Below are 24,199 nucleotides of genomic sequence, written 5' to 3'. Positions count from 1 at the left end.
AGGGATGCACGTGACAGGCAAGCCCGTGTAAGGACAACATAGATTCATTTCTAATTGATCAACCTAGGTCGATTCTCTATTGCAAGAGAGAACCGACAATCCTCTACAAATGATGGACAATTGAGAAAAAGGATTTAGTAGATCATTTACATTGAACAACCTTACAAAGAAACCAAAACTCGTAGAATATCCCTTATCATTGACTTTATTCTTGTTGCCTATTCTTTCATTCTTTTGTATACTTTTCATAGTTACACTTAGACTTTGTCAATCCATTGATTTGTTATCTAGCTAATTCGTGTTGAGATATTCTTAGTGCTTATTCCAGTCCTTGTGGATACGAAAATCTTTTATATTTCTTATGATATTTCCGTACACATGCGGAGGTCAACAAGTTTTTGGCGCCATTGCCGGGGACTGCGCTATAACATTAGGGATTTTCAATTGAGTTAGACTAGACATAACTTCTCTTTTCATTTGCATAGTTGTAATCTAACTCTTAGAATTCTATTTTAATAAGTTTTTCCTTTCTTGTATAACATTCTTGTCAATTCCTTTTATTGTAACTCTAATTCTGCATTTTGATTCTAATGTTCTTGTCTTACTTTTCTCTGTTTTCTTTTAATTTAGTCTCTCTCTTTCTTTTTCTTTTGTAAACATATCTTGCAATCTTTAGCATATGAATTATTCTAGATATTTTTCTTTTTTCTTTTATCTTTTCTTTCTTGTTTTCATTATGCACTTTCTTTCTTGCAATTTTAATTCTGCATTGTTATTCTTGCTTCTCATATTGCATTTTATTGCTTGTCTTTGATTCTTCAATTGTTTTTCTTCTAATAATTTTTTCTTGAATATCCATGAGCAGTAACATGTCAAGCAGGCCCATGAGAAATTTTTCTACATCCTTTTCTGCAAGATTTTTATCTCCCATTGTGCAACCTCAAATTGAAGCAGAAAGTTTCCAACTAGACCCAGAGTTAATTTTTATGATACAAGGTCACAAATTTTGAGGAGAAGTATCAGAAAGTCCTTATCTGCATCTTGAAACATTTTTAGAGATTTGTGATACGGTGAAATGTGAAGGAGTGTCAACAGGTACAGTTCGATTGATGGCATTTCCTTTCAGTATCAAAGATAAAGCAAGGACTTGGTTATATTCTCTCCATCCTCAAAGTATCATAAGCTGGGAGCAATTGGAGAAGCAATTTCTGAATCATTTGTTCCCTCCAAGCAGAACAGTGTATATGAGGAATTGCATAATAAATTTTTCTCAGGCATATGGAGAATCATTGTTTGAAGCATGGGATAGATTCAAGAGTCTTCAAAGACAGTGCCCTCATCATGGTTTTGAAAAATGGTTGATTTTGCACATATTCTATGGAAAAATTTCTTTCTCAGACAAGAGATTATTGGATTCATCTGGTGGAGGTTCTTTTATGGATAAAAGTGTAGATGAAGCATATATGTTAATTGATCAAGTGACATTGAACCTCCATGAATGGTCAAACATAAGTTGGATGAAATCTCCGTCAAACATTCAAGAAGTGCAAGCCATAAATGCTATAGATTCTATCAAACAAATTGTAACTCAACCATCTATGAGTTTTAAAAATCACAAGTCACAGAATGGGGAGTTCAAACATTTAGAGGCAAAGATTGAAAGTATTGTTTCAAATTGGTTTAAAGAAGATCCCCCTTCTTCGCAGACAAGATCTAGTGAAAAGTGTGATGATGTTGGGTTGAGAATTGAAAAAAATCATGAAGAATATCTGAAGAAGGACATATTTAGAATTGAGGAAAAGAACAATACAAGACCATATGAACTCGGTTCCATTATTCCAGGAGGTTGCCAAATGCCATAAGTTCCTTTCACTCAATGATTGATCATACCAACACTAGATAAGAAAGTTGAATCTCCTCCACAAGCTAAAAGGGAATATGGGAAATTAGAAGTACCTCTCCCAAGACCTTCACTAAGGGTTCCTTTTCCACAAAGGTTAGTGGGGGTCAATGAGAACTATGACTTTAAAAAATTCTGTGACACTGGTAAGGTTGAGTGCAGATTTTTGAATTTGTATAAAGATGAAGAGTCTTCAGATGAGGATTGTGAAGATAAAGTAGTGGTAAATAAGTTTTCAGATCTACCTTCAAATTTTATAGGGTGTTGTAGTGACATTAAATTTTCAGATGATGATGATGATGTGGTAGATAAATTTAAAACTGCAAGTGAAGTTATTGATCCTCCTATAGTTGATTCTCCTATTGAGGATATTGATGTGGGTTTGTTTTTTGATTTTTGTGTTGATGATGTTGATATGGAACAATGTGTACAGAGCTGTGTTGTGGAAGCAGCATCTCAAGAATCACCTCCTTTGTCCACACAATCCTTAGATGTTGTAAGAGTTGCAAGGATTGAGCATGTTGTGGACCAATGTTTAGGGACTCATGTTGATATGGTTGAGTCTCAAGAATCACCATCTTTGATGTCGCCAACACCTGAGCCAGAGCTAGAACCATCATTTGATTCAGAGGAAATCACATCCACATGTTTAGAAATATCAGGTATTTCTCGGCAAAGTAAGGTTAGTATTTCTTGTGATCTTTTGGAAAATTTTATGAGGTACCTATTATTGATTTTGTTGGATGTGATTCAGTTTTTATTTCTTATTATGTTTATCTTAAAATCATTATGGCTCTATCTTATCTAATATGTTTGTGGGAGATTTGTATTTTCTTTGCATGTGCAGATTTCACTTCGGTTATTAATTGGAAGCTCACACTGAATCGTCTTCGACCACTCGAAAGGACTTCAAAGAAGACGAAGATGGAGAGAGCATTACTTCACTTTTTAATGCCAATGTTGAAAGCTCCCTCCATAATAAGAGCCCTTAGTAGGAAGCTGTTGAAATATCTTACCCCTCCCAGAGTAAGATTTAGATGAATCTAATGAGGTGGTCGAGCTAATGACCTTAAATAAGCGCTTCTTTGGAGGCAACCCAAGTTCATTTTCCTTATTTTCTTTTATGTCTTTAGTTATCTTTTTTTAATAAACATGTGTCCTCTACTTAATTTTTCTTGTCTATCTTATTGTTATAGAATTCAAAGTTGTGGAGGAATGTGAGTATTGGATGGAGGAGTATCTTTAAAAACATGAATGTCAACCATTTGGAGCTCATCACTTGGTAACTTCTCTTAAAATCTCCTCCACATTGTTTTTAGTTTTCATTGGGACAATAAAAAGTTTAAGTATGGTGGGATGCATTAGATGCATTTGAATTGCTTTGTTTGTTTTTTTTTGCTTATGTCTTGCATTTTGTTTTGTTTTCTTGTGGCATTCATCTTGAGAACATCAAAACTTCACTTATATGCTTTCTTGTCTTCAAGATTAAATGTTAACATGTTCATTATCTAGATTCATGATGCTCAAATGATGTTAGGAGTATGCTTAATGTACCTCTTTTCTCTATCTTGGGTAGCATGAAATAAGCTAAGTATCATATGGAGATGAGTTTTAGCTTTGGCTTGACCTTAAGGATCTTATCTTCACTTCACTATGCTTGATGCTTGAATGGTTGATATCATTGAAATAGTCATGATTCATCTTGTTTGTTTAGTACTTGGTTTCCATTGTGATTTCTCAAACTTCATTTTGGTTACTAGATGAGGCTCAACTCATGTAAGCTCATTTGAAAAATCAAAATATCCCAACATTTGTGCCAAAAGTACATTTGTGAATAAGATTTGCACAATGCAAATACTTATGAAAAAAAAGAGTGTGAAAAAAAGTGAATAAGGGATATAAAAAATAGTTGTCGTGAGTGGAATCTAGCTAGTCACCCCTTTGAGACCGAGTTAGGTTACTGGGGAAATGACCGCTTAGCTTCTCTTGAGATTGAGCACACCTTTGAGACCTTGGGTTGATTGAGAAATATAAACTAAGTGTGTGGCAAGTAAGTGTCTATCACTGGTTACTTGTCTATCACTGGAAACAATAGGAATTCAAACTTGATGATGACTAGGACATAGATTGAAACTAGAAGAGTTTTGAGTTGTTTTTGCACTTTGCACAGGGTACTTATGCTTGAGCCAAACTTAACTTGTTTTCATGATCATGCTTACTAATGAAACTTTTTGATAGAGTTAGGAGAATGTATTAGAGATATGAGAGCATTGTAGAGCATATGAATTTAGATTGCAGCATTTTGCATGAGGACAAGCAAAGGTTTAAGTCTGGGGGTGTGATGTGCGTAGATTGTATACACTTATTAGCATGTTTTGATGCACATTCACATACTTTGAGCATGCTTGATCTATACATTTTCGTACTTCCAGCCTTCCTTTTTTAGCATATTTACTCTCTTTGTTCGGAGATCTGCTTTTGTGCATTTTCAGTATACAGGAGTCGAATTTGGTGAAGGATGCGTGTTCAATGCCAGATCTGTAAGCAAACCAATAGAGGAAGGCATTGTACCTAAACCCCACACGACCCTGCCATGGGGGTTTGCCTAGGCCGTGTGGAGATGAGAGGTCATGTAGCTACAGCATAGAAGGAAGATGGCTTGGCCGTGTGAACCTCACACGGCCGTGCCAAGATTTGGAGCCCAATGAAGCATAGGTCGTGTACACTACAAGACGATGTCACTTTTCAGAGACCAAAGAAGCCTCGGCCATGTGTGCTACACGGCCGTGTGAGGTTTCCAGTGAGCAAGAGAGTTCTGGTCGTGTGCACCACATGACCGTGCCGAGTTTCCAGAGGCGAAGGCAGTACAGGCCGTGTAGATCTACACGGCCGTGCAAGGGGATCATTGGTAGAGGCAAGCCACGGCCGTGTACCTCACACGACCGTGTGAAGTTGGCAGAGAAGAGAATGGAGTAGGCCGTGTGAACCTCACACGACCATGCTTCGGGGCCGTGTGACACCCAAACCCCTCTTCTATATAAGGCTTCCTTCATGAATTGAAAGGGGATCTTCTCCCCTTTGAGAGAAAGGAAGATTTGGGCGATTCCTTCCATTCTTGGGTGGATTTCTGGGCGATCTAAGGGAAGATCTTCACCGATTCGACTCCGGGAACGTGGATTGGATCCGAAGACCGTCTTCATCATAGATAAGCCTTCTTTCTTTCCTATTCTTAGATTGGAATCAAGAATGCTTGTAATCTTTATGTTTTCAGATTTCTTCCTTCGATTTATGGAGTAGATATCTTGTTCTAGGATGGAAGGAGTATTTGTAAGGATTTCTTGATGTAAACTCTTGTGGATATGCCAATTTCCCATTTATATGATTTTGTCTTGTTTTGTATCTATTTGATCTTGTGTGGAATGTTGTGATTGTGCCCAATTACCATGCTTGATTGAGAGTTTGGATATCTTGTGGATCTTGTAGAGGTAATTCTTCATTCGATTTTCTGAGAAATCTTCGTGACGGGAACATGGCCGTGTAAGGACGTTTGAGGGATTATCTTGAAGGGGAAATTAGGTATTTCTAGAGGGTAGGATAGATTTATGCATTAATCTTTATATCTTGATGGGTTAAGGAGTGATGGATTCTTATGTTGATTTTCTGAGGGACGCACGTGACAGGCAAGCCCATGTAAGGACAACATAGATTCATTCCTAATTGATCAACCTAGGTCGGTTCTCTATTGCAAGAGAGAACCGACAACCGTCTACAAATGATGGACAATTGAGAAAAAGTAATTGGTAGAACATTAACATTGAACAACCTTACAAAGAAACCAAAACTCGTAGAATATCCCTTATCATTGCCTTTATTCTTGTTGCCTATTCTTTCATTCTTTTGTTTACTTTTCATAGTTACACTCAGACTTTGTCAATCCATTGATTTGTTGTCTAGCTAATTCACGTTGAGATATTCTTAGTGCTTATTCTAGTTCCTGTGGATACGATAATGTTTTATATTACTTGCGATATTTTCGTACACTTACGGAGGTCAACAATCGCCTAGTAAGTCTTGTGTTCTAATTCTACTGGAAGATGACACGACTTCCCATACACAAGCCAGAATGGGGTCATACCGATTGGAGTCTTGAAAGCATTATGGTATGCCCATAAAGCATCATCCAATTTCAATGACCAGTCTTTGTGGGAATTTGACACTAACTTTTCTAATATTGCTTTGATCTCTCAGTTAAAAATCTTAGCTTGTCCATTGGTCTGGGGATGGTAGGGTGTCACAACTTTGTGGCTTACTCCGTATTTCCTTAGTAAATTTTCAAACTGTCTTTCAATGAAATGCGAACCCCCGTCGCTAATAACTGCCCTAGGTACACCGAACCATGGAAAAATCAACTTTTTAAATAGTTTAATTACTGTTTTGGCATCATTGGCAGGAGAAGCTATGGCTTCTACCCATTTCGATACATAGTCCACTGCCACTAAAATATAATTGTTTTCACATGATGAGGAAAAGGGTCCCATAAAGTCTACTCCCCATACATCGAATAATTCCACTTCGAGGATGCAATTCAGTGACATCTCATTCTCCTAGTGATATTCCCGGTCTTTTGACATTGGTCGCAGGACTGTACAAAATTTTTCGTGTCTTTAAATTGACTTGGCCAAAAAATACTGCTTGTAAAATCTTTGCAGCTATTTTTGACACTCCTAAATGTTCGCTGTAAGATGATGAGTGACAGTGAAATAAAACATCCTTGATCTCGTCTTCCAGCACACACCTTCGGTAGATTGTATCTCCATATTTCCTAAAAAGTAGTGGTTCGTCCCATATTTAGTGTTTGACATCTGAGAAAAAAATTCTTCTTTTATTGCCAGGTGAGTTTTGGGGGAAGTAATCCACTTGCGAGATATTTAACAAAATTCGCATACCAAGGAACTTTCTCAGAATTTTCGTCAGGGAAAACATCATTTATTGGTGGATCGAAATCCACATCTTTCTTCCCATTTGGCCATACTCCGGATAGATGATCTGCCACAACATTTTCAGCCCCTTTCTTGTTTCTAATTTCTAGATTAAATTTCTGAAGAAGCAAGATCCATCTAATCAAACGAGGTTTGACATCTTTCTTATTAAGCAAATATCTTATGGCAGCATGATCAGAATACACTATCACTCTTGAGCCCACTAGATAGGACCTGAACTTGTTGATTACAAATGCTATGGCCAATAATTCCTTTTCGGTGGTAGAATAATTCATTTGGGTTGCATCCAATGTCTTGCTCACATAGTGGATTGCATATAGTACTTTATCCTTTCTCTGTCCCAAAACTGCACCCACTGCAAAGTCACTGGCGTCGCACATGATTTCGAATGGGACTTCCCAGTCTGGAGCTTGAATTACGGGAGCTGAGATGAGAGCACTCTTAATTTTCTTAAACGCCTCATTACAGTCATCATCAAAACAAACTTCAACATCTTTGATCAACAAGTTAGTTAGTGGCTTGGAAAATTTTGAGAAATCCTTAATGAAATGCCTGTAAAATCCAGCATGCCCTAGAAAGCTCCTAACCCCTTTTACGTTAAGAGGTGGATGTAGTTTCTCAATTGTCTCTATTTTAGCTTTATCTACCTCAATTCTTCATTATGAAATCTTATGTCCTAAAACAATTCTCTCTTTGACTATGAAGTGGTATTTATTCCAGTTTAGAACTAAGTTCACATCTTCACATCTCTGGAGAACTTTAGAAAGATTCAGAAGACAAGAGTCGAAGTCATCCCCATAGACTGAGAAATCGTACATGAATACCTCCATAATCTTTTCTATAAAATCTGAAAATATTACCATCATACATCGCTGAAATGAAGCTGGTGCGTTGCAGAGTCCAAACGACATTCGTCGATAAGCATAGGTACCAAAAGGGCATGTGAAAATGGTCTTTTCTTGATCTAGGGGATGTATTGGAATTTGAAAGAAGCCAGAGTATCCATCCAGATAGCAGAAATAGAAATGTTTTGTCAATCTCTCTAGCATCTCATCAATGAATGGTATGGGGAAATGATCTTTCCTAGTCTCCTTATTTAGCTTCCTATAATCGATACACATCCGCCATCCTGTAACTGTCCTCGTTGGAATTAATTCGTTGTTTTCATTTCTAACCACCGTCATTCCCACGTCAAGAAGTTTCAATACTTCTCTTTCTTCACCACTTCTTTCAAATTTGGATTTAATCTTCTTTGATGCTCAATCAAATTTTTATATCCTTCTTCGAGCAGAATTCTGTGCATGCAGATCGAAGGGTTGATCCCTTTTATGTCATCAATGGTGTATCTGATTACTTTTCTGTGTGCTCTCATCTCCTTGATCAATTTATGTGTAAAATTCCGGAAATAGGAGAATATGAATAAGGGAATTTTTCGGAATTTTTGGACATTTTTCGAGAATTTTTCGGAGCTCGTACGGATGAGTTGACGGGGATAAAAACGGGGTCCGGAAAAGCCGGTTTAGGCTACCCCATTTAAATGAGGAAAAGTGGAATTTCTTAATTCCATTTCTTTATTTATCCTTTTCTTTATTTTCTTTGTGTCGTTCTCTCTTCCTCGCCGAACCCGAGTGCTCGAGCATCGCCGCGCGCCAGACATCTCCGAGCCCTAACCGCCGGAGCTCTAACCGGCGACCCCGGCGGTTTTCCTCTCTCCCTCGTGCCTAATCCGTGACCAAGGGGAGAAGTCGACGCCACTCTGACCCAGCGCCGCCGGTCCAAAAAGCCCTAGCACCTGTGCCCTAGCGCCCAGCAATGCTCGGCATCTCCTGGCACAACCTGACCTCTCCCTTAAGGTGTGTTGCTGTCGCGCCGTCGCCGGCCGAGCTGTTCTCCTCAGTCCTACTTCTCCGGCCGACTTCTCCTCTCGGACTTGCGATCCCCTCATTTCTTTCCTCACCGGTGCACATCTTCGACCAGGGGCAGAGCCGAGCCCTAGCCTCGCCTTCTTCTGGTTTTCTTGCGTTGTGCCCTAGGTTTTCTCTTGTTGTTGGATCCGAACAAAATAGTAGTGAGGTGAGCAGCCTACCCTTGTTGGATTCTTGGTTTTGGATTCTGTTTTTGATCAGGATAGTGTATCTGGTTTTTGGTAGTAATTAATTAATTGTTGGCAGCAACAACTCTAAGTTGGGCAGCAATGTGGTGAATCCCGCAGCAGGAACTTGCTGTGGGGTTGTGCTGTGGTTGGGTAGTCACTCCATTTGGTGGCTATTGGTTCTTGTAACGACTGTGAATTGAGGTAAGGTGTAGTGCAGTTGTTTCTTTTACTGTTGTATGCACCGAATTGAAGGAAGGTTAGGAAAATGAAATTGAATTTGAAATTATTATGTTAGGTCGGATATATATATATATATATATATATATATATATATATATATATATATATATATAGACCTTGATCAATTGAAGGGTGGATAGGGTTAGGGTAAATGAGTTTAACTCTAATTGATTAATGAAATTATTATTTGGTTTAGTTAATGGAGGCATGATAGAATTAACTAAATTAATATTGTGACATAGGATTTTGACACAAGACGAGTATCACGGAGTCGGATTTGGACATTTCGATTGGAGGCGGGTACTTTTGACTTATGTCATTTGATATACATAGTAGTGAATTTAACAAGTTACATTAATTATGTCCTTTATTTGTTTCGGTTAGTCACTACCCAATATCTGATACATGATTGATTGATTACTTGATTTGCATCCCATGTATACTTTATTTGTTTATACATGCTTATAGGGGGTAGTGATATACCATGCTTCACCATGTTCAGGACCTAGGTTTTTATACCTTCTGTGTACCTTTGATTCGATATGATTCGTTGACCTAGGGTGCACTTTTCTATATATATGGATTAGGTCAGGATGTTTTTATGGTTATTGCCATGCACCATTTGCATGATTGCATGCTGTGCGATAGTCCGCTCCATTATTGTTGAGCACATCGCCAGTTACATGGATCTACACACACCACCACTCATGGGTTAGTGGTCGGTTCTGGCAGAGTGTGTTGCAGCAGGGACTCTGTTAGGCACCGTTGGTCCGCTCATGGGTAGTGTGACACAAAATGTTATCCGGCAGGGATTCCTCCCCGTCATCGTGTACCGGGAGTTGAGAGCATTGTGCTCCCCCATTTATGATTTGGGGTAGGAGGATAGGTGTACTCTGACAGCATCCCGTCCACTCGGTTACTCATCGGGAGTAGTGACGACAGAGTGCATGGTTGTCACAGCCCTACCCACTCGGCCTCACTATTCTGTGAGATGATCGACTAGCGTCAGGGGTGACCAAGACGCATCATTGGCATCATATGCATGATGCATTTATTGCTTGTGTTTTGTGTTTGCTGCATTTATATGCTGCATATTGTTTGGATACCTATGTTTGACATGCATACAGGATTTCCCTATCCCTCGGATGTTTTGACCTTATACTCAGGTCCTGGTTAGTACAGTCTCTCCTGTTTACTCAGATGCATTTTTATCTTTCTTATCAGGAGACTGTACGCATGATTAGTGCTAGGTATTATTTCCCTACTTTGTATATCAATTGTACCTGCTGAGTGTTGGACTCACCCCGCCTCCATTGTTGATATTTTTAGGTTGATGCTGTCATGAGAGAGTTCCAGTTGCTGGTCGCTGAAGACCTCAAGGATATGATTGGTTTTCTTTGGTTTCTTTTCTGTTCTAGACTGTTTTGAACTTGTTATGTTTTGGATTATTCTACTTATGGACATTGTATGGATTTTATTATTGCGATGGATTTAGATTTGGATTTTATTCTACTACATGCCTGCCTGGACGGTAGAAGAGGTGAGTTCATCGGATTTGAGCTTTACGAGTGTAGTGGAGTAGGGTTGATTTTGAGTCAGGGAATTATCTTTTTGTTTACTTGTTATATAAACTGCGTGGAATGTGTGGTTGTATTTTTATTGTTTTTATTATTCCAGCCGCCTGTGGCTGAGGTATGTGAGGATGTAGAAAAGTTTCAGATTGTCCACCGTACAGGGGAGATGCTGTCGAAATTTTCTCGGACAGGGACTCCTCTGGGGCGTGACAATTTATTGGTATCAGAGCATAGGTATACGATCTTTTGTTTTCATATTTTTGATGTTTGGGATAACCTGATACAAATTTATTTACTTGGTATAAGAGCGCCAAGTTTGGCGATACTTGTTAGATTTTTGTATTTTGGATTTTCGAGATTTTTCTGATACCAATTTATTGGTATCAGAGCAGGTTATGGATACCTGCTTTTGGTGTTATGTATTTTTGGATGTCTATTTCGGTTTGTACAAATTTCCGTTATGGTTATGTTTCGAACTTCCGTTTCGGATTTATATGGATTTCCGGCGATTTTCTCGATCGGAATTTTGAGGTCAGAAGTTGGGGACTGGATAGCGATGGAACATCTCCAAACGGCAAATAGGTATGATGTTTATTTTATGATAGTAAGGGCATCTATTAGCACTTTATCTTTATTACCTGTCTGGTTGTTGTAGCCATATTACATGTGATGGGTTAGCCACTGATCTTGGTCGACCCTAATAGAGATCAAGGATTATAGTCTCTGGTGATTTTTCATATCATACCATCAGTAGTTTTAGCTTCTGTTACTACTATTAGGAGATGGAGGCACATATCAGCGTCTGCTATTGTTAGCTGGGTAATGGATGATACCTATATATTCCTGTGGACTTAGCCAGTAGAGTTTTTATACTCGTATCTTTTGGATATTAGGGTACCCGATACGATGAAAACTGGTCATTGGGGAGTTATAATGTTTGATCATTGTTGAGAAAGGTTTGAGGTTGAGGGATGTTGTGATAACAGATATTGTGATATGTTGATTTCTAATGGTTTGTGAGAGTAAATGTTATGTGGTTGTCTGATGATCTATTACTGGATATTTGTTTTGATGATCTATTAGTGTCAACTATTCTGATGATCTATTATTTGGGTTCTCGTTGATGGTGACATAGTGAGTGTCATGTATGATATTCACAGGTTTGATGATTTTAGTTGGTGATCAGATTATAAATTGGGTGCTAGAGAGTTTATGGTTTAGAGTGCCTATGAGATTTTAATAAATCTGGTTAGTTGTGGTTAGCTAACAGGATGATAAAATTGATGTTTACTTCCTCTGATATTGGACTATGTGGATAAATAATGATTTGATGTTTTGAATGTTAACTTGCTCTCATGGGGAGTAGAGACTTATTCATCTGATATTATGTGGGCTGATATTTTTGAGGATAAAAAAAAAATGAGAGTGTCTTGATGTTCTTGAATTCTGACTTTATTTGTAAAATACCGAAAAATAGGCGAATATTAATAAGGGAATTTTCTGTAATTTTTGGAAATTTTTCGGGAATTTTTCAGAGCTCGTACGGATAAGTTCACGGGGATAAAAATGGGACCGGGAAAAAGCCTGTTTATGCTACCCATTTAAGTAAGGAAAAGTTTATTTTCTTTTTCTTTTCCTAATTCTTTTTCTTTTTCTTATTTTTCGTTTTTTTCCCGTGTCCTCACCCAAATCTCGCCGAGTCTTCTTCTTCCCCGCGCCTTCTCCCCCTCACGGGGAATTTGCCCTAACCGCAACCGCAAGGAGGCGGTTTCCTCACTTCCTTGCCGTGCCCTAGCCGTGCGCCGCCGACGCCTCCTTCTCACTGCCGCGCCTCCGACAGTCGTTCGTCCCCGCCGTACACCGCGATCTCGACGCCACTGTGCGCCCCTCAACGCCGGCGTCTCCTCGCTGGCACTCAGGCACAGCCGAGCAGAGGTCTTCCTCTACCCGACGCCGACATCTCTCCTTTTCCTCCCGAGCCGAACACCGACGCCTCTGCCTTAGCCATCTCGCGCCGCCACCACAGCCGGTCACCGCGACTCCTCTTGTGGGCTCGTGACACAGCCGACTCCCTGCTGCCGGTGCCCTATTTTGGGTTCACAGTCAGCCGAGCTCTCCTCACAGCAGTGCCGCAGACCTCCATCTCGTGTGCCCTAGGTTTGGATTGTGCCGCCGCTGAGTTTGCTTCGCCGACGCTGTGCCCTAACATTTTCGCCGGCCACAGGTTCGATCCATCACAGATTGTAGGCTCTGTACCCTAGCTTTGATTGGAATTGGGTTGTTTTTGGTTGATTTTGGATTTTTTTTATTTTTCTTGATTTGTGGTCAGTGAAGTAATCAGCAAGGAGTTTGGGTTTGTGGATGATTTTGGGTTCCGGCAGCTATCCCATTTAGCAGCCTACTTAATTGTCAACAGCAACACACTGCGATCGGGAATCAAAAAACTACAGGCTGTGAATTGAGGTAAGGTTTAGGGTTTTGATCTTGTGGTAGATTATTGCTAGTGTGCTAGTAATAATTATTGATTTAGGTTTAGAAGTTGTATAACGGTGTAGTTGGGGTTAATGAAACTAACCCTAACTGGTCAGTGGATTAGAAATTAGTTTAGCTATTTGTTTATAATTAAATTAGCTAAACTGTGCGATTTAACACAGGACTTTGACGCGAGACGAGTATCTCGGAGTCAGATTGGACCTTTCTATTTCGGAGGCGGGTACTTTTGACTTATTGTCCTTGATATGCTTAGTAATGAAATTAACATGTTGCATTAATTGTGTTTCTTATTTATTCGGTTAATCACTGCCCAATACATGTTACCTGCTTGATTGATTGTTTGTTTGCATCTCGTATTGATACCTATCTTATTTCACATGCTCATGGGTAGTGATATAACCATGTTTTACAATGTCAGGACCTAGGTTTGATACCCTATTTGATCAGTATACCTTGATATGATTTATTTACTTTGGTGCACATTATTATATGTCCAGAGATTGATTTAGCATATTACCATGCTTAGTGACATGCACCATTCGCATGATTGCATGCTGTGTGAGAGATTGCTCCATTATTGTCGAGCACTTTGCCAGTTTTCATCACTGTTCGGTGCTCCGTTGTGACGCTCATGGGTAGCGTGACATAGTGTGGTAGCACGTCAGTTTGACTCTTCCAGTGCTCCGTTGATCCGCTCATGGGTAGTGTGATGCAGCGTGTAGCACGTTAGAGATTCCTCTCCGTCATAGTGTACCGAGAGATGAGAGCATTGCGCTCCCCCATTTATGATTTGGGGTAGGAGTATGTATGTACTCCAACAGCATCCCGTCCAATCGATCACTCATTAGGAGTAGTGTTGCAGAGTGCACGGTTGTCACAGCCCTACCCACTCGATCCCACTTTTGTTATGAGTTGGCTGACTGGCGTCAGGGGTGACCATGACATTGGCATCATATGCATGATGCATTTATTGTTTGTGATTGTGATTGCTGCATTTATATGCTGCATATTGTTTGGATACCTATGTTTGACATGCATATAGGATTCCTATACCACTCGGACTGTTTGTCCTTATACTCAGGTCCTGGTTAGTACAGATTCTCTCCTGTCTTCTTTGGTTGCATTTACCTTTATTTTTATCAGGAGACTGTACGCATGATTAGTGCTAGGTGTTATTTATTTACTTTGCATATCAATTGTACCTGCTGAATGTTGGACTCACCCCGTATCCATTGTCGTTATTTTCAGGTTGATGCTGTCAGGAGGGAGTTCCAGTCGCTAGTCCCCACAGCACGTAGTGCTAGATCTCTGCAGACCTCGATGGTTTATATATCGTTTAGTTTTGTTTTGCATTTATTGATTATGTGTGGACTTGGTTTGTTTGGATACTTGGTTGTTGTATGGATTTTTGTGATGATGATGGATTTTTATTCGATGTGTTTTTTTTACTACGTGCCTGCCTGGACGGCAGAAGAGGTGAGTTCGTCGGTTTTGAGCTTTACGAGTGTAGTTGAGTAGGGTGGTTTTTGATTCAGAGTATTACTACTTTGTTTGATTATATATAACTGTGTGGTGATGTTTTATTTTGTTGTTATTATTCCAGCCGCCTGTGGCTGAGGTATTTGTGAGATGTAGAAAAGTTTCAGATTGTCCACCGTACAGGGGAGATGCTGCCGAAATTTTCTCGGACAGGGACTCCTCTGGGGCGTGACATTATCTTTTGGGGCGTATACCTTTATACATATGATTATTGTGGGTTTCTAGTAGATTATACCCGAGTGGTTAGACATACATGTCTGATTGTTTATTGGAGGCATTTGTCAATTAAAAACTATGTTGTGGAATGTGCACATATGTTTGAGTGATTTATTGGATGTATCTTATCGATCTAATCTGAGTTGTGATATGTGCAGATGTGTTGGGTGTAATATTTTAGGTATCTTGTTTATTATATGATTGTTTTGAGAGTATACTCGTGTCGATTATGATTTGTTGGAAGTATTACGTTGATTATACTCTTGGCATAGGTGTACATATGTCATGTGAGTGTTGTTGAGGTGTATTGTTGATTATACCTTTGTTGATATATGCACACGGGTTTGATAGGTATTGTTGGAGGTATCACACTGATTTATACCTGTGCTATGAGTGTGTGTGGTGTGTACAAATTGGAGGATTATGTCGATTATACATATGTTGTGTGTGCATGTGTATCAGGTGTATGGTGGGTAGCATCATGATGATTCTACCTATGTTGAATGTAGAATGCTGAGTGTCTACATTATGTTATTGGTTGCATAACCCTGTCAACTAATTCTCCTATTAGTGGGTGACCAACCCACTAGGATGATGATAGAGTTGACTATGGATTTGATTAGTTTACTAGGTTGTTATAGCCTAGGCTAACCACAGTGATTTGTGGTAGAGAGATCTTGTATAGTCTCTAGTTGGATAGTAAGGTGCCTTGGACGCTTATGGATCGTTTGTGGTGGAGCAGAGCTCCCACATATTATAGTTGGTTTGTGATAGAGCGTTGCTCTTACATATTTTGGATTGTTGTGGTGGGACGTTACTACCACCTATTACGGATTGTTTGTGGTAGAGCGTTGCTCCCACATATGTGGTATTTCGTGTGATGGAGCTTTACTCTCACACTGGAAGATCTATTCTTTGGTGATTTATATCGTTGGTGATCAGATCTATTTATTGTTGAGGATCTTATGGTTAGGAATGTTGTGATACGGACATTATGTGTCTTGGTTTTACCAGTAGGGCTTGCGGAGCCTTAGATGTTTTCATGGACTAGATGATTTGGGTATCCCTATGATATTGGATCAGAATTCGTTATCGTTATTGACGACGTGGTGTTTTATTCCTGATCTGAGGTGTATCACGCACATCATCTTTGCATAGTTTTAGAGATGTTTCGATGGAAACGTCTAGATGTGAAGATCAGTAGTGCGTATTTTGATTGTCTTCTGTGAGATGTTTGAGACACACGGTCACCAGTAGGAGTATACCGTGGTTCCACAGGAGATCGAGGTTGTTACCGTTGGAAGTAGACGGAGTCTATAGAAGAGGCTCGCAACTTCCTTTGTTTGGCTCGATATTTCCGGAGATACGTTGAGGGTTCTCTCGGATAGCTATGTCACTGACACTCTTGACCTGGAAAGGCGTGAAGTTCACTTGGAATGAGGATGACAAGACCAGCTTCTAGGAGCTGAAGCGGAGACTAGTGTCGGCTCCGATTTTGAATTTTTACCTTTTGGAGAGGACGGATATGTCCTCTGCACCGACGTATCTATTCAGGGTTTGAGCGCTGTTCTGATGCAGCACGATATGGTAGTCTCCTATGCTTCTCGTCGGTTGAAGGAGCATGAGAAGATCTACCCTGTACATGATCTGGGCAAGTCGCCATTATTTTTTTTCCATGAAGATTTGGCGACATTATTTATATGGCGTTACATTTGAGATTCTCACTGACCATAAGAGTCTCAAATATCTATTTACTTAGAAGGAACTTAGTCTCCGACAGAGGAGATGGATGGAGTTCCTGAAGGATTATGATTGTACCCTTAGCTATCACCCGGGGAGAGCTAATGTGGTTGTCGATGCGCTTAGCAGGAAGTCCGGAGGGACTTTAGCTTGCCACCGAGTTGTGGTCACAGACTTGATTTAAGATTTCTCTAATTTGGGCCTTGAGGGTTAAGGACATACAGAGCAGGGTACTCTGGTTGCCATGGTTGCTCAGTTGTTGATCAGGACGAGGATACGAGAGCCCTAGGCTGCTGATCAGTATTTGCAATTTATTTGCAGCCAGATAGCTTCCGGGCAGCAGACCGAGTTCACACGAGACGAGGAGGGTGTTATACACTTCCGAGGCAGATTTTGCGTACTTCAGTCTCATCCGGTCTTATAGGAGTTACTTTCGGAGGCTCGTCGCTCATGATTTGCTGTCCACCTAGGCGGTACCCGCATGTACCAAGATTTGAGGTGTTTCTATTGGTGGAACGACATGAAGGACGACATGAAGGAAGACATCGCTGATTTTGTAGCTAGATGTCTTGTCTGTCAACAAGTGAAGGCCGAGCACCAGAGATCTGCCGGCTTACTTCAGCAGATTTCTAATCCTGAGTGGAAATGAGAACACATTACTATGGACTTTGTGGTGGGTTTGCCGAGGACACGACGAGGTCGTGACACGATTTGGGTAATCGTTGATCGATTAACCAAATTTACGCACTCATTAGCGATCCGGAAGACTGATTTTCTGGATTCATTGCTAGATCTGTTTTGCCAAGAGATCATCAGATCATGTGGTGTCCCGTTGACTATTATTTCGGATAGAGACCCCCGGTTCACGTCTCGTTTTTGACAGAGTCTGCAACAGGCCTTGGGCACGCAGCTCTGTTTCAGTACAACTTTCCATCCGCAGACAGATGGACCGTTGGAGCGGACCATTCAGACTCTAGAGGACTTGCTGAGGTCTTGTGTATTGGATTTTCGGAGGCAGTTGGGAGGACCATTTGCCATTGGTAGAGTTCGCCTACAGCAACGGTTTGCATTCATCTATCCAAATGCCACCGTTGAAGTGTTGTATGGTAGGCCTTGTCGGACACCCACCCTCTGGATGAGGTTGGGAAGGCCAGTGGTTGGGACCTCATAGAGCCAAGCAGAGTTGGTCCGTACTATCAGACGGAGGATATCAGAGGCGCAGGATCGTCAAAAGAGTTATGCTGATCGGAAACGCAGACCACTAGAGTTCTCTGTTGGCGACCATGTATTTCTGCGAGTTTCACCCACGAAAGGGGTGAAGAGATTTGGCCCCATAGGTAAGCTAGCTCCGCGGTATATTGGCCCTTTCGAGATCTTGGAGAGGATTGGAGCAGTAGCTTACCGACTGGCACTACCACCGTCCCTGTCAGGCGTGCACGATGTATTCCACGTATCCATGCTGAGGAGATACGTACCTGATCCGACGCATGTGCTGGCAGATATTCCAGTTCCAGTTCAGCCTGACATTACTTATGAGGAGGTTCCGGTACGGATTCTCGACTGGAAAGAGCGTCAGTTGCGGAACAAGACTATCCGGCTGGTTAAAGTCGGATGGTAGCATCATTCGGACGAGGAGGCTACTTGGGAGCTCGAGGATACGATCCGAGTTCGATATCCCCACCTTTTAACTTGAGATATGTGATTTAGTATACCGTTCATCATTCATACTTTCTAATCTGTCGTAGTACTTGCTGATGGTAGATAACGAAATTTGGGGGACCAAATTTTTATAAGTGGGGAAGAATGTAAAATACCGGAAACAGGCGAATATGAATAAGGGAATTTTCCGGAATTTTTGGACATTTTTCGGGAATTTTTCGGAGCTCGTACGGACGAGTTGACGGGGATAAAAACGGGGTCCGGAAAAGCCTGTTTAGGCTACCCCATTTAAATGAGGAAAAGTGGAATTTCTTAATTCCTTTTCTTTATTTATTCATCCTTTTCTTTATTTTCTTTCCGCCGTTCTCTCTTCCTCGCCGAACCCGAGTGCTCGAGCCTCGCCGCGCGCCAGACATCTCCGAGCCCTAACCGCCGGAGCTCTAACCGGCGACCCCGGCGGTTTTCCACTCTCCCTCGTGCCTAATCCGTGACCAAGGGGAGAAGTCGACGTCACTCCGACCCAGCGCCGCCGGTCCAAAAAGCCCTAGCCTGTGCCCTAGCGCCCAGCAATGCTCGGCATCTCCTGGCACAACCTGACCTCTCCCTCTCGGTGTGTTGCTGTCGTGCCGCCGCCGGCCGAGCTGTTCTCCTCAGTCCTACTTCTCCGGCTGACTTCTCCTCTCGGACTTGCGATCTCCTCATTTCTTTCCTCGTCGGCGCACATCTTCGACCAGGGGCAGAGCCGAGCCCTAGCCTCGCCTTCTTCTGGTTTTCTTGCGTTGTGCCCTAGGTTTTCCCTTGCTGTTGGATCCGAACAAAACAGTAGTGAGGTGAGCAGCCTACCCTTGTTGGATTCTTGGTTTTGGATTCTGTTTTTGAACAGGATAGTGTATCTGGTTTTCGGTAGTAATTAATTGATTGTTGGCAGCAACAACTCTAAGTTGGGCAGCAATGTGGTGAATCCCGCAGCAGGAACTTGCTGTGGGGTTGTGCTGTGGTTGGGTAGTCACTCCATTTGGTGGCTATTGGTTCTTGTAACGACTATGAATTGAGGTATGGTGTAGTGCAGTTGTTTCTTTTGCTATAGTATGCACCGAATTGATGGAAGGTTAGGAAAATGAAATTGGATTTGAAATTATTATGTTAGGTCGGATATATATATATATATATATATATATAGACCTTGATCAATTGAAGGGTGGATAGGGTTAGGGTTAATGAGTTTAACTCTAATTGATTAATGAAATTATGATTTGGTTTAGTTAATGGAGGCAGGATAGAATTAACTAAATTAATATTGTGACATAGGATTTTGACACGAGACGAGTATCACGGAGTCGGATGTGGACATTTCGATTGGAGGCGGGTACTTTTGACTTATGTCATTTGATATACATAGTAGTGAATTTAACAAGTTGCATTAATTATGTCCTTTATTTGTTTCGGTTAGTCACTACCCAATATCTGATACATGATTGATTGATTGCTTGATTTGCATCCCATGTATACTTTATTTGTTTATACATGCTTATAGGGGGTAGTGATATACCATGCTTCACCATGTTCAGGACCTAGGTTTTTATACCTTCTGTGTACCTTTGATTCGATATGATTCGTTGACCTAGGGTGCACTTTTCTATATATATGGATTAGGTCAGGATGTTTTTATGGTTATTGCCATGCACCATTTGCATGATTGCATGCTGTGCGATAGTCCGCTCCATTATTGTTGAGCACATCGCCAGTTACATGGATCTGCACACACCACCACTCATGGGTTAGTGGTCGATTCAGGCAGAGTGTGTTGCAGCAGGGACTCTGTTAGGCACCGTTGGTCCGCTCATGGGTAGTGTGACACAACGTGTTATCCGGCAGGGATTCCTCCCGTCATCGTGTACCGGGAGATGAGAGCATTGCGCTCCCCCATTTATGATTTGGGGTAGGAGGATAGGTGTACTCCGACAGCATCCTGTCCACTCGGTCACTCATCAGGAGTAGTGACGACAGAGTGCACGGTTGTCACAGCCCTACCCACTCGGCCTCACTATTGTGTGAGATGATCGACTGGCGTCAGGGGTGACCAGGACGCATCATTGGCATCATATGCATGATGCATTTATTGCTTGTGTTTGTGTTTGCTGCATTTATATGCTGCATATTGTTTGGATACCTATGTTTGACATGCATACAGGATTTCCCTATCCCTCGGACTGTTTGACTTTATACTCAGGTCCTGGTTAGTACAGTCTCTCCTGTTTACTCAGATGCATTTTTATCTTTCTTATCAGGAGACTGTACGCATGATTAGTGCTAGGTGTTATTTCCCTACTTTGTATATCAATTGTACCTGATGAGTGTTGGACTCACCCCGCCTCCATTGTTGATATTTTCAGGTTGATGCTGTCAGGAGAGAGTTCCAGTTGCTGGTCCCTGAAGACCTCGAGGATATGATTGGTTTTCTTTGGTTTCTTTTCTGTTCTAGACTATTTTGAACTTATTATGTTTTGGATTATTCTACTTATGGACATTGTATGGATTTTATTATTGCGATGGATTTGGATTTGGATTTTATTCTACTACATGCCTGCCTGGACGGCAGAAGAGGTGAGTTCATCGGATTTGAGCTTTACGAGTGTAGTGGAGTAGGGTTGATTTTGAGTCAGGGTATTATCTTTTTGTTTACTTGTTATGTTTACTTGTTATATAAACTGCGTGGAATGTGTGGTTGTATTTTTATTGTTTTTATTATTCCAGCCGCCTGTGGCTGAGGTATGTGAGGATGTAGAAAAGTTTCAGATTGTCCACCGTACAGGGGAGATGCTGTCGAAATTTTCTCGGACAGGGACTCCTCTGGGGCGTGACATTATGTATCTCCATCTCAGTAAAATTTGCATTAATTATTACTGGGAAGGTGGAATCTGGACCAAGGAACGCATATTTAAGGTTAGGCGGCAAAGGTTTTAACTCCACTTGAGGTGATACAATCTCAGACAAGTTTGGTTCCTGTTCTAATAATCGTATTTCCTCATTTACTACAACTTCTTCTGGCATTCCCTCAATTTCATGGGCTATTCTTTGAATATTATCGTCACCATCCAATTCCTCCTCCATAAATGATGCTGAGGTAGATATCAAACCTCCCGGCGATTTTAATAAGGCCTCTCCGCACCGAGGAAACATTTTGTGTACATCCTTGCACCGTACATTGATGGATTCCTCTAATCCTTCATGAACCTTATTTCCTGCGTGTCTTAACTTATTTTCGTCCATCGGCACTCCCATATCCTCTTCTGCTTTGATTGGGTGTAGAAATATGTTTAGCACATCCTATCCTGGCCACTCGTTGTGTTTGATACCACTATATGAATTATTTCTTATGCATCATCCAACCTTTTTTTTCATGAGTGCCCCTCCAGCCGCTGCGTCCAGAAGGCTCTTGTTCTGGAACGAAAGTCCAATGTAAAATACATGAAGAATCAACCAACTCTCAATACCATGATGTGGGCACTGATATAGAATTGATAAGTACCTATCCTAAGATTGATGCAATGCTTCGTCGTCACAATACTTGAAGTGCAGAATCTATTTAAAAAATTTTTCTCTAATTCATCCCATGTCCTGATGCTTCTCGGTTGCAGAGTGTTTAACCAAACCTTCGCATTACTTCTGAGGCTGAATGGAAAAGCTATAAGTTGTATTGAATCAGCTGAAACCCCCTCAACTCTCAGTGTATTGCAATAACTGTGGAAATCTAGGAGATGCAAATAAGGATTCTCTGAATCTAATCCCCCAAACTGATTTTCTTGAAGTTTAGAGATGAACGAAGGTTTAAGCATAAAATTCTTCGCTGGGATTTCTAGAAATACAATGGGTCCTAGCTCTTTAGCAGAGTTCGGGGCTCCATAAACCTTTAATGGTCTTAACATCATGTCCTATCCGAATAGACCGAGGGTATGAAATAGACATGACATGTTGAGTAGTTGAATCTCCTGCAAGGTTAAGTAAAGAAAAATAAAGAGAAACAGAAATAAAATTATCACTAATATAATTATAAGAAAATAAAAATAATGCAAAAACTTGAATTAGTAAAATAGAGAAAAATAAAATCTAGTCTAATCTAATATGTTTTTCGCTAATGTTATAGACGCAACCCCTGGCAAAAGCGCCAAAAACTTGTTACGATTCCGCAAGTGCATGGATTCATCGTCAATAATAATGATTATTGATCCCACGAGGACTGGTTATAAGAACTAGCAATGGTTCACTTAGGATTAGCTAAACTATCGATGGTTGTAAGTTATCTAAAGAAAAGAGATTGGGAAGTATAAACGAGAACTAGTAAAGAGAAAGTAATTAACTTGTTTTATGAAGAGTTTTAGGAGTTTGGTTTCATTGTGGTGGTATTGGTGTATTATATTCTATCCTTTACTCATTGTCCATCAACATGCATTCGCCGGAAGCTAAAGCAACTATCCTTAAGCACTAAATAGAGAAGATTCCTGTGAAATCCTGTTACGGTTAACCCTTTTCAGTAGAGCGCCTCGGTAGATCACAAGAACGCAACTCTAATTGGTGTCATTAAGGATAGAAATAAGGGCTTGGTTTGGTCTCTTACTTCCTTGCAAAGAATTTGCCTCTCCTTTCGAGGAAATACCCTAGATGTCCGTGAACGGGTTACCCCTGTCACTAGGGCCCCTTGGGTATACGATTTAAGATAGTCTCTCTACGAGGTTAGCAATTCCTACACAATCAATTAATATGATATGGAAATCTAGCAATAAGTCTCATGCATTGTAGTTGAAACAAAGCAAACGAAATCATCCAATGAATAAAGGCATAAATATGAGTCTTACATTAAAACCAATCCACAACTACTCCCTAATCCTAGAACAAGGAATCTACTCCATAGATGTCGGAGAAAACCCTGAAGACATAATGTAATTAAGCATATAATCCTCAAACAAGAAGATTGAAAGAGAAAGGATGCTTATCCAATGACGACGAGTGATCTTCAGATCCAATCCTTTGCTTTTGGAGTTGATGTGGTGATGAAGGATTGCTGGATGGAGGTCTTGGACGGCGTGGAATGGTACCAAGGCAATTCTCCCTTTAACGGTTCACTCACCCTTGAGGAGAAGGGTTAGAACCCTTTTTATAGGCTAGGGCATGACGCCACGGCACGACCGTGTAGATGTGGCACGGCTGTGCTTTCTTTTGCCTCTGGTCGCGCTGCACGACCATGCCAATTTTCACGACCGTGTGGATCTGGGGCACTACTCCTGGGGCAATGTTGTGCAGGATTGTATGGCCGTGCATGGCTTGGCTGCTGGTCGTGGGGGTAGGACCGTGCATATTTGCACGGTCGTGCACGGATCTATCTCTGTTTGGTCGGACATCCATGCAAGAGTTGCACAGTCGTGCACTGTTCTTCCATTATTTGGCCACACGGTCGTGGGAGGTTACACTGTCGTGTTCTCTGCCTCGTTCCGGTGCGTCGACAATCGCTGTTTTGCTCCAAAAGTTGTCCCCATCAACACAAAATCAAACAAATAGCAGATCTCTGAAAAAAAGAGTATTTATGATAAGTATATGGTAAGAGAGACGATCATGCAAAGAATATATATGCATAAAGTAAGTGAATGTGCTTTAAAACATGCATAAACGATCATAATATTTACGTACATAAACTTCACATGACCCAGGCATTCCCCCTTGATGCTGATGCTACATGACCCTCTCATGA

General features: G+C 40.9%; 1 non-coding gene across 1 annotated transcript; it reads right to left on the bottom strand.

The window, feature by feature from the left end:
• Positions 1 to 1,242: 1,242 nt before the first annotated feature.
• LOC122018224 lies at positions 1,243 to 1,348 on the bottom strand. Its single transcript, XR_006121653.1, has one exon. It is a non-coding gene; the product is annotated as a small nucleolar RNA R71 (small nucleolar RNA).
• Positions 1,349 to 24,199: the final 22,851 nt, after the last annotated feature.

The sequence above is a fragment of the Zingiber officinale genome, chromosome 8B, assembly GCF_018446385.1.
Source record: "Zingiber officinale cultivar Zhangliang chromosome 8B, Zo_v1.1, whole genome shotgun sequence".
NCBI classification, from domain to species: domain Eukaryota; kingdom Viridiplantae; phylum Streptophyta; class Magnoliopsida; order Zingiberales; family Zingiberaceae; genus Zingiber; species Zingiber officinale.
Note: the sequence above shows the minus strand (reverse complement) of the source record. Positions and strands in the feature narration are given on the sequence as shown.